Below are 18394 nucleotides of genomic sequence, written 5' to 3' on the forward strand. Positions count from 1 at the left end.
TCCACTTCTAATTGTTTATTAGGGCTTCGAAATAAATGAAACCGGAATCTAAGTACATCTTTCTATTTACTCAAAGTAACACTTGCGAGATTTTACAGTTTACAGAACCGCAACACGTGTTTCACTATACAATAACTTCCTCAGCCCTTTCATACTTACTGAATTTTACCTAAATCAAAAGTGAAAACTATCGAGGAGAGATACATACGTATAAGGAAATGAATATTTCGAAATAAATCCCGAAATATTGATCTCTCCCAACTACCTACACAGTAGGGTGTAGTAAACGTCTAACGTTGCACGTTGGACGACGTTCAGAGTTGGTGCCTGAGGGAGCAGATGTCTGTCAACCCCAGCAAAACCATGCTAATCCCCTTCACCAGGAGAAGAAAATTGGACGATCTAACGCCACATTCCCTCACTGGTGAGGTCATTCCATTTGGAAAGGAGGTGAAATATTGGCATTGTTCTTGATAAAAGACTCACCTGGAACGCTCACTTGGAAAAAGTTTTACACAAAGCCAGACTGTCTCTATGGACATGTCGAAGGATTTGTGGTGAATCTTGGGGTTAAGGTCCCGAACAAATCAATTCATTGGATTTATGTGATGATTGTCAGACAAATGATCAGTTATGGTGCAATTGCCTGGTGGCCAAAGGCTTTACAGAAAACAGCCCAAGCAAAGCTCACTGTCCTACAGAGACAGGCTTGTCTGGCTATCAGTGGTGCCATCAGCACCACAACGTCAGCGGCCATGGAGCTCCTTCTAGATCTACCTCCACTCCACATTCTTCTGAAGAGAGAGGCTAGATGGACTGCATACAGATTTGTGCACATTGCCAATTGCATAAATCAATTTAATGCAAAGTGCAACATACTGTTGGGTGACACTGGAAGTCACAACATCCTAGAAATGACCTCTGACTTTATGCCTCCAACTGTCAACTACGAACTGCCTTATAAAGTACTATTTCCGAGTAGAGAGGACTGGATCCTCCGGGAGAAGGCAATATTGAGAGCAGATGGTTGTTGGTTCACAGATGGATAAAACCACCTTCCGGTTCTGGTGCAGGTGTTTTTAGTCGCAGACCCAGGACAGAGATATCGACCTGCCTAGGAACCTATGCGACTGTATTTCAAGCGCAAATTCATGCTATTGAATTGTGTGCGTAGAGATAGGTAGAATCCAACCTCATACACAAGTCAATAAAAATATTCTCGTACAGTCAAGCGGCGTTGGAAGCTCTTGGCTCCTACCGAGCAACGTCTAAATTGGTAGCAAATTGCCAAAAACGACTCTCCTTGATAGGAAGACTTAACAGATTGTCTCTGGTCTGGATTCCTGGCCATACTGATCTGGAAGGCAATGAAGCTGCTGACTCCCTTGCGAAGGAGGGTGCTGCAAATAGCTTCATCTTATTGCTTGATCTATTTGCGGGCAGATGGCGCTAGACGTAACCTCCATGATATAATTCGAACTCACTTTACACGTATTTCTTCATTTGTAAAAAGTATTTTTCTTTATTACCATGAGCGCCTTATTTGTAACCCTCCTCCACGCGCCTGCTGCCTTGGGCTGATTTTCAGGCTCCCTCTTCGGAATCGGAAAATATCAATGGTCATTTTTCTAAACAATATATGGTTGATTGATCCCAAAGTTTAGATAGAATAAATATAGTTCAAAAAGTCTAAAAAACATGCTTTTATAGCATATGAAACTATAAACTGAAAAACGAATATAATTTAAAAAAAAAAAACAAAAAACACGCTCTTGAAGAGCAACGAACTGGAAAGTTGAAAATATTTTTTTTTGATAAGCTTAAAACAATAACGAACGAAAAATACTAGTATTATTGTAAATAAAGCGTGGGCGCTTTGTGCCATATTTTTTGTATATCAAGCGCTAGTCGCTTTTTTCACAGTAATACAAGTATTTTTCATTCGTTAATGTTTTGAGCTCATTTTGAAAAAATATTTTTAAGTTTTTAGTTTGATGTTTTTCAAAAGCATGTTTTCTAGTTTCTTCAAACTATTTTTATTTCATTACAGTTTCTCCATGTCCTCAATTTTCCGGTGGTTGAATTTATATTAAGTATCATCATTGCACCCGTGCAGTGAAATACCACCCGAAGAAATTATACTCAGCGAAAACAGTGAGATACAATGGTTTTTACCATGAAATTCAAACAAGTAGCCCCCTGCGACGCTACTGGAATTTGAATTCTGAATCTAACTCCACGAAAAGGAGCCCTTCGTTATTCATAACAAATACAGGAAGTTCAATCAAAATTGGTAGAAAGACTCCTGAGTTAGCAGAACAAGTTTTTTACTAAGTTAGGACACACTTTTCTTTATTAAATATGACGAGTAATCACCACCTGAAATTAATAACATCATTTGAGATACACCCTGTATGCACCCTGAATGACGGAAAAAACATGAGTGTAATGATGGATAATGAATTGAGATTTACGAATCATATGAATACATTGATACAAAGATTCTACCAGTATTGGAATCTGATTTATGGTATTGAATGTATTTCTGCATTTTCATATTGGGAAAGCTCAACGTGATTCTCTCATACTCTTTATTTTGATTGTGCAGATGCTTTTTATCGTTAAATTGTTTGGAAATTTCATGGTGTGGTTTATTCTGGTATGGCTTTGTTTACCAGGTATCCCATTTGAGAAAGTGATTCTGAATTTTCCGAAATGAAATGAACATTTTTCTCATTTCCTTTGATTCAGAAGGAGGTATTGAATATTGAATGGACCCATTTTGTGGGTTGGTACTTTTACATCACTCTCATTAATTTTAACGACATGTCCCATGTTGTTTATATACTAGCTTAAGGGATCAATAAACATTTAATTTTTTTTATTTTTTATTAAGAAAACAGAACTTCAGTGAATCACACTTTTATTGACATTTTATTAGTCTCTACGAATTCCATATGAGACATGGTTTATCTGAAATCGTTGATCTATCCTGTATCGCGAAAGTCTTTCTTCCCTTTCAGAATGAATAATCGTTGAATCCAGTTAAAACACAATTTCTGAAGAAGTTTCTAGAAATGTTGTGATGCAAAATGAACTGTATTCTCAACCAACTTTTGAGCTCAAACACTATGAATTTTGAGTGCAAATAAAATGAAAGAATTGAAAACAACAACCCTGTTCTGTTACGAACTTTTGCAAAAAAAAATGAGAGAGTTGATTGCTAATTTTGAAGCAAAGCCAGTGAAAAAAGAAACATTGTAGAGTAGAAAGGCAACTACACAAGAGTTGTTATTACGGACCCGATTTAATTAATTTCAACAAGAGTGCAATTCAGAAACTGATGATTAGTTTCCAGCAAAATTAATTTTCGAGGAATTGTGAGAGGTGTGAAGTAAATATTTTCTTTCAAGAATAAAATTTCAATTAATTTATTAATTTTTCACACTGTGGAACGTTAAAAGCCCCAAGCATCACATCAAGCAACATAGTTATATTATTATAGTATGGTTAAGAGTGACACTGTCTTTACTGAATGTTGAAAATATTCAATTAATAGTAATAGTTATAGTAAAAATCAGTTATAGTGCAAATGAACGGTGAAGTACAAGTTTCTATTCACCAGCTTTTGAAAAATTAAATGAACTAAGGTGAATCAAATTCACCAATTCAATTGAGATATAATTTTGTTGCAGAATTCACCTAATTTATAAAAAAGTATTTTTCAAGATATGATTTATGGTGTGACATATATAAAAAAAATAGTGATATAAATTGTGAAATTATGAAACAACAACAAAACTTAATTGGCGCTCCGGGATGACTTGATTCATCCCAGTGGCCCATTTGCTTTTTCAGCTGCATTTTCTTGATCTGCCAATGTCCTCTCTTTCATAGAATGACATGTAGGGTGTCTCCAGATGCTCCAATGAATTCAAGACATTACCAGAATATTTAGTTATGAATATGTATCATATTATATTCTTGTTTCTACTCAGCTGAATCTCGCGACTAACTTTAATATCAAATAACTTATGTAATGTGTATCAACATTTGTTTGAGGAATACCAAACTGTCTCTATCAAAACTCATTAAAATTTTTGGTCAAATTATTACGGCGGCCATCTTGTTTTCCACTGTTTCCATTTTTGTATCTTTGAACTCCTTTATTTGATACCCATATCATGGGAGGATACAAAAAACTAGGCCGCCATCTTATGTCAGCCATCAACATTACTGACGGCTGTAAAATGGATGACCTTGCATTGACATTAAATAATTCATTCAAAAATAAGTTTAAAGAATAAAGAACTGCAATACATACGAACATTGCAATTCGAATGAAAGCTTATAGAAAGTCCATTCACAGGCTCAGCACCCGAAAGATAAGATATTTAGTCTCATGCCATTCGTGCGCTCGCCCTCTGAAAGTAGATTTCGATTAAAGTTTTTCTGCTATCGATATAATGAAATAAATATTCATTTATATAACATATTTTCTTCAGAAAATACAGAATACTTGTATTCAATTTTCATGTGGGATCCGTAAATACGATCACAAAAGCTCATCTATTGAAAATTCTGGTTGATTGAAACTGAATGCTCTTAGATCACTATGTCTCGATATTATCAGTCGCAATTTACACCTTCTGTTCATGTCAAATCATAATTCAGCTACTTATACACTTAGTTTTTCTTGTCTGTGGATTTCAAACAGTTACCTCTTAAACAAAGAGACTCAAGCTCTAATCTCAACGATGTAATGATTTAACATTATATTACCTTCTTCAGGATATCATAAAGGCTTCGATTCCCCAGATGCTGATGTGGTACTGTGGTACTGATCACGTAAATCCACTGGATTTGTTTGGGACCTAAACCCCTGGTTTTACCACAAATCCTTCGGAAAGTGGCGTTAGATCGTCCAATTTTCTCCTCCTGGTGAAGAGGATTATCACAGTTTTGCTGGGTTTGTTGATGTTACTGGCATTCCTTTCACAATTTTATATATGTGAGGCTAGAACGTTATTACTAGCGTCAATATTGAACAGTTGTCTCAATAATACCATCGTCTCTGTGGTCCCTCAAGGGTATGTTTTCGGCATCACATAAAATGACTATTTACATAATTGAAGTAAGCTTCCTGCGGATTGTCTTTTTTCTGCTGCACTTATGCTGGCTACTACAGTGTTTCCTTTACCCTCATGAGTCATACGAAAGTTCTGATGAAGCGGAGTAAGTCAAATTATGAATTTAATTAATATTCTGTAACGTATAGAAATGGGGAAGGCCAGGATGGGCCAATTCAGATTGGAAAACTCAACGAACTACAAGAGAACAGAAATTTCGGAACAAGTGGAGGAGCGCATATTGAACATGTGCACGGAACACATGACACCGAAGTACATCTTTAACACAAACTTCACGGCCAAAATCATTAGCCGTGAAGAGTAGAAGGCCATTAGTCATCGCGAAAACATGTTTGGAAAAAACATCTGGTATACAGATGGATCGAAGACCAAACATGGAACGGGAGTTGGAATATACCGAGCGGATAAAAATTTAAACTACAGGTATCCGTTAGGACTATACACATTCGTCTTTCAGGCGGAAGTGTATGCTATCTTGCAGTGTACAAGGCTTATTAAATTGAGACCTCATAGAAATGAGCGGATCAATATTTTAACGGACAGCAAGAGCGCACTAGGGGCTCTGACAAACCCGGTGACATCAAAACTGGTCTGGGAATGCCATGAAGAACTGAATGAACCTGCAAACAGGAACAAATTAACTTTGTTCTGGGTGTAAGGGCATTCAGGAATCACAGGTACTGATGAAGCTGATGAATGCGCTAGACGCGGATCATGATTTTGATACCCCTAGCTCTGGGGGTTCCAAAATCATTGGTACGAAACCAGATTAGGACAGGGACCAATAGGAAGCACACAGAGTACTGGACAAAAGTACCTGGCAACAAACACAGTAGAACCTTCATTAAGGAACCGTCCGAGAAAAGAACCGAAGAACTACTTCAATATAGTAGGGATCGGCTCAGAATAATTACAGGGTTACTAACATGTCATTGTATGCTTAGAAGACACCTGAATGAAATGGCTGTACAAAGAAGACCTCAGCTGCAGATTATGCAACGAAGGGATAGAAACAGCTCTAAACATCTTATGTGAATATGAGGCACTGAATCACATGAGGCAGGCAATATATGGATGTACGAAATTACGTCCAGAAGAATATGACGAACATCCAACACGGAACCTGTACAAACTAGTAATCAACAGCGACTTTTGCATACTGTTATTGAAGCGTTTGAAGGACGAACTCGCCGAAAAACTGACCAACTTGAAAAAAAGGAAATGGCTATTTCATCGAGACAATGCACCATGCCACGAATCGATGAAAAATATGGCAAAATCACAATAATTGGGCTTTGAATCACTTCCGTATCTATCTTATTCTCCAGATCTGGCCCCTAGCGACCTCTTCCTGTTCTCAGACCTCAAAAGAGTGCTCACTAAAAAGAAATTTAGCGACCGCTATAATTGTTGTATCGCCCTAGAAGGAAACTGTATTGAATAAGAAAATTAAATTTTATGATTTTTTTTTCCTATGAGAACTTTCGAACTTTTCAGCCCAACTGTATATTCAGTTGTGTAAAGTCGTCCTCGTTTCGTTCAGGTTGGAGCCTGGCTCCCTTACCCTTTCAACTGATGTTTGTCAGAGGGACAAAAGGGTTATGACTGATGGCGACATGAATGTCCTCAGACATCAGTGCCGCCCTTCACGGTGTACCCCTACCTGGCTGCGGTGAGATGGATGAAAATATTGTTCATCTTTTAACGGAGTACATAGGGGCCTAATACGGTGTTGGGGCCTTCTATATGGGGAGGGGTCGTCTACAACATAATCCATAGCTTCCCTAACTAAAGGATTTTTATGAGTTTCTGCACAATCAAAAACTCGCTGATTTTTCGAGTGAATGCTGCAAATCTCTGCGCTTCATTCCGCACGAACCAAGAAGCATTCAAAATCGACCTTAATAACTTGTTTTGCAATCTCTCCAGAATGGAGATATTAGACGAAGCCGCTTGTCTCCAGACGCCTGAAGCATACATGATGACAGACTCATTTTAGATCTTCTGTTGATCAGAGGGTACAAACTAGCTATTCGGCCCTCGATCGTTCTTTTAAGTGATATAATGTTTGGGTTCCAAGTGAGTCTGCGGTCTATTAGAAGGCCGAAGTACTTTACCCACGCATGCCAGTTGATCTTCCTTCTAGAGACCCTCACTTTCCTAGCCGGAGAAAATATCATTCTTTCCATGGGTTCACTCGGATCTTCGACTCGAGGTACCAGCGCTCGAGGTCGTCCAATGCACGTTGCATATTGACGATCCCGAGATCCCGTCCCATGGAAGATGAGAGGAGAGCCGTCTCATCGGCGTAGAGAGACACCTTCACAAGCTCGGACTTCGGGAGGTCGCTGGTGTAGAGCGAGTATAACATGGGAGAGAGCACAGCTCCCTGTGACACCCCAGCGAGGATCTCTCTGTTGTCAGGCAGAGAGCCCTCTACTCTGAGCTGAAATGTTCTGTCTTCCAGGAAAGGCCCAATCCATCGGATCAGTTTCCAAAGCAGGTCGAACGCGTCTAGTTTGTGTAGAAGGCCTTCGTGCCAAACACGGTCGAAGGCCTTCGAGATGTCTAGAATGACAACGTGAACTTTTCGGTTGTGGTTTGGTTCTTGAATGGTATTTTCGACCAGTCTCAGAACCTGTAACTCGGTGTAATGGTCTTTCTTGAATCCGAATTGTTCGTTAGGCAGAACATTTCGGTCCTCAACTTCTTCGTTGAACCTTTGCAGAACGACTCTTTCAGCCAGCTTAGCTGCCGACGAAAGCAGACTAATCGGGTGATAGTTCTGTGGGAACAACGAATTCTGACCCCGTTTCAGGAGCATGATGACGATCGCATGCTTCCACCTTCTGGGGAAGTATCTGAGGGCCAAAGAACTGTTTATTATATTCAGAAGGTTCTCGACGCAGTTGTCTGAGAGCCTCTTCAACAACCTATTGGTTATCGAATCAGCCTCCGGAGCTTTCTTGGCCTTTGAGGCCTTGATATAACCCTTCAGCTCTTCCACAGAAACCGGGCGGATGTTATCATCATCCTCTGTGGGATGGGCTGTGAAGATGTCCCAATCTGTCGAAGATCTCATGCGATAATCAGGAGAAGGAAGTGCATCACCCAGTACCAGGATAACTGGATTATGATCGGAGTCCAGTTCCGACAGAACTTAAATCTTGCTAGTCAGAGTCGTTTCTGAGAAGTGCAATATTTAGTACGTCAGGCTCAGTCTGCCCGCGATAGTACGTAGGCTCATCTGGACCTAGCACAAGATATACATGCCTGTCGACATGCGCATAGAGCGCTTGACCGGTTCGATTTGTGTATATCTAGTTAGTTTACATATTATTTTATATACCATATGAATTTCAATTGTGAAGGCAGGTATTTATTATGGAAGACAGCTGCAATTTGTTATGTAAATCAAATGCGCGCAATATAATATTCACTCGATTGTGCGACAATGTCTCCAAAAGCCATTCAAAAGGGCGACAAGAGTTTAAGAAGCCGATATTGCTGAACGCGATTCACCAAAGCGGGGAGATCCCCTCCGAAATTAAAACGTGCTTATCTCTTGATTGACCCGCCAACCGGAATCAATATTGCGCCTTCCTGATGCGATATTTTATCGACGGGTATGCGTGTTGAACTCTTTATAGACTTATTGAATTGGCTTCGGGGAGACAGAGGATTGCCATTGATGGGATATTGGAGCTTTGTATGGATTACTTTACAGCTTCTGTCTGTTCTAATTTCGTGACGTAAATAAAGCGAACGAAATGAAATGAAATTTATTTGTACATATATTCATTTCCAAAAGAAAATTTTGTTTACTGCACTGGTTCAAAATCAATTTATTATTCAACAAGTGAGAAATATAGTCAGCACTCGCGAGTGTCGGAAATCATTGGAGCGAGTAAAGGCGGATTTCCACCAAACGAACTCGCTTGTGACTAGTTTCATTTTCAAAAACAGAAACAAGAAATTTGTTTTAGTTTCAAAAACAAACTTGGAACTTGAGTTTCACCAAGAGTTTTATCTTCCTCTTGAAGATGATCACTTGGTGATCGAAACACGTGTCGAGGTGTAAAAATAACGATTTGGTGTTGGGAAAAAAACTCCAGTAATATTCATCACTACACCAAAGGTTCCAAACAGTATATCACAAGTTTATAATTATACACTTTCATACAAAAACCTCTTCGATTCATTCATTCAATAAGTGTATTCAGCTTCCCAAATCTAGATAAAAATTAGTCTGAGTTGCGGAAATGTTATGAATGTTTTCTTTCGTGTCCACTATATGATCAGTCTCCATCATGCCTTCTCTAGGCTATGTTTTTATAAAGGCCTGCGGGTTTTTTTTATAATCGAATTTTTTGAGCGAAAGGAGCGAAAGTGAAGAAAACAATGATACTGATAAGATAATTGTTAGGATTATGGAATATATTATGGTAAGGATGAAATTATGATTTTAAGCACTTCAGAAAAATCCTCAAGGCGCTCTAACAGCGGTGCCTATGCGAAAGTAGTGATTTACGTTGGATTTGAATCGCTGGAGATTGAATTCATTTGGAAAAACGTTCTCAGGGAGTTCATTTCACGTAAACGCAATTCTTCAAATAGGGGAGTTCTTAAGCAGTGAAGTTCGAATTATACTGAGTTGAACCTCAAAACGATGAGTAGTACGACGCGTATTTCTGATATGTGTTCCAAGTTTTTGAGAAGCAGCCTTTGCAAATCCAGCGACATGATTGTGCCAATACATATTGGTGTCCACTTTAACCCCCAACAAGCTCATCGAAGCAGAAAGCTGAGTTGTCTGTCCTGACAATGATATATCCGGTTCGGAAATATCTATCTTTTTGGAGAAAACCTATGCATGAGTTATCGTGTTATTGAATTGAACCTTCCTCCCCACCCCCATTTCAAAATCACCTCCAGATCCTCATTAAGATATGTAATCTCCCGTTGCCGGTGAAGATGTGCTTCCGCAGCCGATGTCCTGGAATTCAAATGGAATGACGAGACAAGTATACTGTCATCAGCAAAACAATATATTGGATCTTCCTTTTTTTTTCAATGAGTCGTTGATATACGATAAAAAGAGGGTTGGAGACAATATGGATCCCTGGAGAACAGCAGCGTTGATGGTAAAAGTATTTGAGAGATAACCATCGACGGCTACTTGCAGGGAACGTTCTTCCAGGAAGCTGGAGAGCCATTCACAAAATGATCCGATAGGCCATAGCATCGAAGTTTGGCCAGCAAACCCTCATGCCACAAAGGTCAAAGGACATAGAAATATCAAGCGCAACAGCTCTTGACTCTTCATGTTTCTCTATTGTGCTATTCCAAATATAGGTGACTTATTTCTGACATACTATTTCAAAATATTGTATACAACAGATAAATGGAAATGTGAAAAATGTGAAATAGAGTTTCAGTATTTCAATACGAAAGAAGGTCGCTTGTTGATCTTTGTTTCTGGAAGCCATATTGATGATCGCTCAAGATGTTGAAGCCTTCCTGGTGATGATCGATTGTATTGATATGATGGTTTGCGGATTTCTCCACTTGTTTATAGTTATTTGGAAGGCTTTTCTTGCCCTTTTTGGGAATAGGCTGAATGCGAGCAATCCCTCAACAAGAAGGAAACACCCCTTCCTTGTATGGCAGGTTGAAAAGTCTGCAAAATACTGGTGCGATATCATTTGCGCACTTTTTAAGTAAGATGACGGGCACTTCATCAGGACCAAACGCCTTGTTGATATTGAGCTGTTTCAAATTATGACAAATTTGATGAATGATGGCCTAGGCAAAAACTGAGTTTATAAAAATTCATACCCACCACAGATTGACAGTTTGAATAAGGTAATAATATCACATGAAGTCATACACAAAAAAAATAGTAAACTATATAGTTGCTTGTTATTGTCGCCGGCCGTTTTCACACAGTGAACTCCGCTTAAAAAAATACAGATGAAACACCGAAACCTTTTGATCCTTCCACCTGCCGATGGGACATTTCTTTGTTGACAAAAAAACCTGGTTCGGTTTGTTAAACCATTTAACGTTTAATGAACCGAAACCGGTCGAAACAAATAAAAATTTAGTAGAAATCAAACAAGAATTATTTTCGTTATCCTATATTCAATATAGGAGTTTTTGAAGTCCACTAGATACTCGTTAAGACAACGAAAGGATTGTTCCGAATTCTTGGGGTTCTTGTTGAATACTCTTCGTAACCAAAAAAAAAGCAGAATCAATACTCCTGACCGCTCTGGATTGAATGGTTCCGTACAGTCTATCTCGTCTTGTGTTTGTAAATCTTCAGCTGGAAAAATCCTCACTTGTTAACTTTGTAGTAAAAGTTCAAGAGGTAGCAAAAACGTATATGAATTTCTGGAACTTCAACTAGCATTTCCTGATATGACTAATAACCAGTCCGTGCAAAGCTTATTGTTAAATCATCTAATGATGGGAATTTTAACTGGTGATGATCGACTGTATTGCCAAACATGCGCCAAACTAACTAACTGTTATAAGGAAACAAGTATAGCTGAGGCACCAGTTAATCTAATAATAACACTGATGATCTTCAAACATGACTCAACCTCTGACAGAAGCACCAAACTCTTACGAAGGTTCGAATTAGATGAACACTTCAATCTAGCAGGCCACTATTATAATTTTCATGCAGTCATTGTTGACTGTAGTTCTGGCATTGAATCTGGTCATTATTACGCCTTGGTCAAAGATGAAACGGACTGGTTTAAGTTTGTTCACTAAGTGTTCTGGCGATGTGTTGAATTTATTGGAGCTTCTGGAGACACCCTACATTTTGTTTTATGAAAGAGAGGACATTGGCAGATCAAAATCTTCAGATGATGTGGTGCTGCAAGTTTTTTGGGCTTTCCTGCAGCTGAAAAAGCAAATGCGCCACTGGAATTAATCAAGTCGCCCCGGAGCGCCAATTAATTTTTGTTGTTGTTTTACAATTTCATGACTTGTATTGAAAAGTTATTCACAAAATAGATATTTAATTTTTTATTTCTACAAATTAAATGAGTCATCAATGGAACAAGTTAGCATCAACTCATTTTATCTTCTCAGATAGTCCTGGATCGAAAAATATGATGCTCTTTGTGGAAGGTGTTGGTGGTTGTTGAATAGGTGTTACTATTTGTAGAAACATATCAATCCATTTAGGAAACTTCATAGTGAGATTTTCAATAAACATTTGAACAAAAACGCACCACATGTTTCTTATTTTCATTATTCTTATACTAACTCAAGTATCAAGTATCGGTAGATTTCATCAAAGATCCATCAATGTTATTTTCTCATCAACGTTTCGGCAGTATATCCATTTTAATTCAATTCACATTCAACAGAAACTTTTTCTAACGCTCACGCTTGCTTTCGGAGGGAATGAAGAGGCCATCTACATCTCCGTATTCTCTCGTGGAAACGAAAACAATGATTACTTTTTCACAAACTCACATCCAATTCCATCTCACTAATCCCCCATTTTGAATCTGTTTGAAATTCATTTGAACATTGCATATTTTTTTGACGTGCTAAATATTTGTTGTATGTAATTGGAATACCCATTTTCATGAAAGTTACACTGTTTCGACAATAATGAAGATTGGCAGATGAATTACATTTTATTGAATTTTCAATATTGTGCTGGTCCCATCATGGTGTATTAATATTCAAAATGTGTTTGCGCTTTATTTCGGATGCCTGGATAAAATTTAATGAATATTTGCCCATGCATAACACGTATCCAGTCACCAGAGGCGAAATGGAATTTGATTTTGATCCAGGGACGAGATCGAAAAATTTGATAAGAGGAAGTCCTTCTTTTGTTTCAATGCCAACGCGAATGTAAAAAGTTTTCACCACATTTTGGAAGTTTGGACAATATTAACGCATGAAGGTATCATTTTTAGGACTTTTTGATGAGAAAGAAATTTGTGTAGGATCACTTGTCGCCGAGGAAGCGCTACCAACTTTTTTTCCCAATAAAATATGGATTTTATGAAACCTAATACAATAGGTATTTTTATTATCTATGCAGTATCGCATCAACGCATTTTTATTACCAATTGCAATTCTGAATACAACTTATTTCGCAAAAATTTAAAACACCAGAAAAAATTATGCCAAAAATGATGCAAAGTTGATACAGTTTTTAAAAACAGATAAATATTTCACTTTATTTCTACTTTTTGCGGAATAGCTTGATACATTAGCATAATTAAAAAACAATATCAATGAAAAGTCAATAATTTATTCTTAACTGCACTTTTCAAACAGTTAAACTTTGATTTACTAATTACAAAAAATTACAACGAAATCAAACTTTGGGTACTGTGGAAACAATTGAACTGAACTGAATAAGCAAAATATTTTATTGTCATATGACATTTGTTGAATAACTCAAAATAGTGTTTAACAGTTTTAGATTTAAAATAGTTTATTCGTTGTCTAGTGTGTTGTTAAAAATGCTGAATCTTCAAGAGAAAATTGAAATCGTTTTAATATGCGGCGAGAATACCGGTCACCGACAAGTAGCTGATATTTTAGGCTAAGTTAGGCATAAAGCACTATCTTTGTTGAGGTTTGGCTAAATTTGAGAAATCGGCAAATGTCAAATTTTCGAAAAACTGTAAAAAAACTAAATTTGTACTAGAGGGCTAAAAATTGGTATATGAGTAAAAAATGAAAAAACAATCATCTTTTCTCTTTACCGATTTCCGATATTTCGAGCAATCACTGCTTTTCTGAACATTTTTTGGAAAAAATGTCAAATTTGACAGGGAAGAAAAATCACTTGATCGGTCATATGCATGTTATTTGGCATCATTTTTAAAGCACAACCTAATGGAGATATCAAAAGTTGCTTGAAGAGATGAACAAAAAAAATCCCATTTGATGCGGACTTTATGTGTGACACTGTATATGGTTCATCTTTATATTTCAGACGTGCTGTCTCATAATCTGACGATTATCTAGAGGGGTCCGCCTAATCTGACAAAAACAATATTTAAAAAAAAAATTTAATACATTGAACTTTATTAATTGAAAAGCTCAGGAAATAGCATGCAAATGAATAAGTGTATATTTTTCAAGTATCTAGAATACTTGTATTTATAAGAAAATAATTTTTAAAAAATGGTCAAAAAAAATTATTTTTCATTATCTATTGATTGATGAAAAAAAGAGAAATGAAACTTTCTATGTTTTTTACCACTTTTATTTATAGAAAGCCGAAACTTTTCAATAAATTGATGGATGTAGCCGTTACTAGGTGGTGGGAAATCATAGTGAAGAAAGGGGAATTGAAACATTCTATGTTTTTTACCACTTTTATTTTAACCTAACGTTACTGCAGTTTTGTCCTATGAGGACATTTTCAAACATATATATTGTATGAGTTTAAAAATGTCCTGATATATTGTATGAGTTTGAAAATGTCCTTATAGGACGAAACTGCAGTAACGTTAGTTACAAATAAAAGTGGTGAAAAACATAGAAAGTTCAATTTATCTTTTTTTCATTATGATTTCCTACCACGTAGTAACGGCTACATCCATCAATTAATTGATTAATTAATCATCATCTTCATCTTCATCACGAACGAGTCTCTGTGATCAGCTGTGATGGCGTCATGGCAACAGAATTCAGAGTGGGGACGGAGTGAGAGAGTAATATATAGAGAAAAAGTGAGTAGAGAATAGAAGAATAGAAACTCGGAGAAGGAAATATAGGTATCACACAGCTGCACGCATTAAACTTTATCGACGAATTTTTGTTATTTCGGCTTGCGGAAATCGTTAGATTATATATTTTTCGTTATCCTTGAATTATTTCCTTCAAAATAAAAAAATCAGCTACGCTCGAGAATGTTGAAATGGCGTTTTTTTACAACTTTGCTGCCCTCCTCTTTCTTCACGTCACTCTCAAGGTAATTAACTCACCCTACCTTAATCTGACGCGCTCGAAAATTTCTGATGATCAATTTTTTTACCAATCTGATCCTCCATCCCTCACAGGCGGCCTTATATATGGGGCTCATATTTGGTGGAGGTACTTAACCGGTACAAGGTATCCCCCCGTATATTAATCTGCCGCGCTTTAGTAAATCCCGAAATCCCCGCTTGGGCTCCTCTATTATTAGTATTGCCTCTTGCAAGCGGCGCATAACTTCAGGATAAACTCCTTATTGACCGTACGACCATGTGCCAAAAACTCCTGTTGATCGAATAAAACAGTGAGCAAAACCTTGACACTTGATCGAACTTGCCGTGGTCTTGGCTCTCCTGGGCTCCTACATTGGGACGGTTGGACTTTGGTTTTGACGTCATAACCATTTACCCATGATTCATCAGTTATGATCTATTTAAGCAAATCTGGATCGCCGTTGACGTCATTCAACAATTCCTGAGCGAAGCTCATGCGATGGTTTTTGTTCAAAATTCAGCAATTTTGAAACGAACTTTGCTTCCACACGCTTCATGCCTAGAATTTTCGCATCCTCAGCAACTTCTCTAATAGTGATTCGACGATTCTTCATAACAATTCACCAACATGTTCATCGATTGTTGATTTTCCTGGGGCGTCCAGAGCGAGTGTCGTCATTCACATTTTTACGTCCTTTTGTGAAAAGCTTATACCACTTATCGATAACTTCATTACATGAGGAACTGCAAAACTCCACCTCTAAAGCTATTTTGAGGAAAAAAAAGGCTTTTTTCAACTCGAAGCTCAGTGTATCTAACAATGCTGGAACAACAATGCTGGAACATATTAAAAAATAATAAAGTTCTACCCGTGAAGGCTAAAGTTGATATTCCACCTCATTTGCAAAATTCAGATGGAATCAATAATTTTTTTGTTGATACCTTACCTAATATCTCTCCATCAGTTGATATTATATCCCAATATAATAGTAATGTACTTTATGACTCCAACTTTAAACTATCCCCAGTTAACCAGTCTGTGGTATCCCAAACTATTTGTCAAATAAAAACCAATGCATTTGGATATGATGGTTTGAATATCAAAATGATCTAAGGGGTTAGTAGAAAATCTGTCATGGAGGTCGCCATATTTTTATACAAATGGCATCTATGTGAAGAAGCATGGTGGTCCCCGTGACTGATTTTCTCCTATCGTTCCTCTTAAATAGTTTATTTCTGACCGGGATATTATAAGCTTATATCGTCATAGTTACACTATCAATAAAGAGGGTCATAACTCCCTTGGGACATTATAGATTTTATAATTCCCTCTACCTTTCACAAGTAAAAATAAATAGAAATGAAAACTGAACCATATTTTATTTATTCACGTCATTACAAATAATAAATGTACAATTTTGAAATGTTCCCTGAAAATTACTTCCGCCACTGGAAACAATTTCTTCTTTTGTATGGCTGGAGCTGATAACATCTTTAGGAGATAAAACAGCAGACTTTTTCGGCTTATAACTCTTACTCTTCCGTTTCAAAAAAGCCTGTAGTTCATTGAACTTGGTGATATCTCGTTTCTCATGTATAGTCACCATCGATTTTAGCATTGACCATTTAGTCCATAAAGAATTCGGACTATACGTTTCTGACTGAAACGAATAAACACAATTACTACCAAATCTACCGAAAAACATAGAAAATTCCTTACGAGTTCTTGAAAATATGCCAGAAATACAGTTTCAGTGACATCTTTTGGCAGAACATTTTTCCGTGTCAGCCAGTCCAGATATATCTTGTATTCTTTTTGGTATACGGCTTCACTTTTCGATGGAATTAATGATTCTCTTGCTTGTTCAGCTTTTTTCAAAATATCCTCCATTATATTTGGGGTAGAAAACACGTTTTCACCGCAAACACAGCTTGATAACAAAGTTCTGTTTATAAACAAGTAACATAGCAACAACCAAGCAACAAGAAAACTCTACTATAATCAACGGTACCTGATTCAAATTTACCGGGAAAGTAATGAATTGGTACATTTTTCCGTTTCAAAAATGAACAAAATTTTATTGAAATCGGTCAGAAATAAAACTATCTATGTACCACGGGAATTAATGAGCCTTAATAACCTCAGGCAATTGCTGTCCCTTGGGCCAGAGGCCCTCGGGACGCAAACTTTGCCATCGGTAATTAAGGCCCTCCTAATTCCCTTGATACATAAATAACTATTACTACAATGTAATATAACAGAAACCTTAGCCACGACAACGCGTGGCCGGGTTTGCTAGTATCATTTAAATCATGTGAATTGGTAAATTGATACGATTGATTTGATTTGAAAACTTTTTTTTCACAAAATGTGGGTTTGAAAAAGAGTTTTCTACTGTTTGTTTATTTTGTCATTTCGGCTGGCAATGGATCAAAATCAATGAGCACATTTTTTGAACATGATACTTCTTCAGCCTCTAAAGTATGCTAAAACTGGGTTGAAAACACATAAAATTGCTTGAGATTGTCATTCAGCATACAGAATGAAGAAAAAAAAACGATTTACTGGACTATTATGAAGAAAATAACATGTATCAAAACACTATAATAACCCTCATCAGAACCACCACCGCAGCGCTAGCCTTATCTAAATTGCCACAATAAATAACACCACTATTATATATCCCCCACAATATTGTGCTATCAAACACGGACATCCACTCCAATAGTTGTTTACTGCTTTACGTCCGACATGAATTATTTATATGCTCTCAATTCGCATTCGGGTGGATTTGTGTTGGAACTTTGGGCATTTTTTAGCTCATCTGGCCGTGGTGATATGGAAAATTCATTGGAGAGTATTCCTCAGGGAGCAATGAGTGGGGGCCGTATAGCAATAGCAATTTAACTGGCGAGAGGGTCTGTGCATCAACGAATCTGGGGAATACATTACAGTCGAGGCAGCTGGAAATATATGAGCGACTGATTTGTACCCTAAATGCGGCGAGAGATATACAGGGTGTACAAAAGTTTGCGAAACAACTGGTTTTCCTCCGACAATAATCTTTATGCAAAATTTATGATTATTATTGAAGTTTTTTCCAACACCAAACCATTATTTTAACACCTCGGCACGTGTTTCGATCACCAAGTGAACATCTCCGGGAGGAAGATCAAAATAATCATACTCACAAAGCTATCCGTATACATACTATACAGGGTGCAATTAAATAAGTGTAAAACATTTGAGGAGGTGATTCCTCATCGAAAAAAAGTCTT

The 18394-nt window shown here is 37.3% G+C and overlaps 1 protein-coding gene and 1 long non-coding RNA gene across 2 annotated transcripts in view; both read right to left on the minus strand.

Annotated features, from left to right (window-relative positions):
- Window positions 1–18394, minus strand: part of LOC111509054 (solute carrier family 7 member 14) — a 206292-nt gene that overhangs the window by 54596 nt on the left and 133302 nt on the right. The gene's annotated exons all lie outside the window — the stretch shown is intronic.
- Window positions 16477–17333, minus strand: LOC141482164 (uncharacterized). Its single transcript, XR_012465380.1, has 2 exons — window positions 16836–17333; window positions 16477–16776 (listed from the first exon to the last, which is right to left on the minus strand). It is a non-coding gene; the product is annotated as an uncharacterized lncRNA (long non-coding RNA).

Source organism: Leptinotarsa decemlineata, unplaced genomic scaffold (assembly GCF_025532065.1).
Source record: "Leptinotarsa decemlineata unplaced genomic scaffold, Ldec_3_MD MMD2_tig00000882_RagTag_RagTag, whole genome shotgun sequence".
Lineage (NCBI taxonomy): Eukaryota > Metazoa > Arthropoda > Insecta > Coleoptera > Chrysomelidae > Leptinotarsa > Leptinotarsa decemlineata.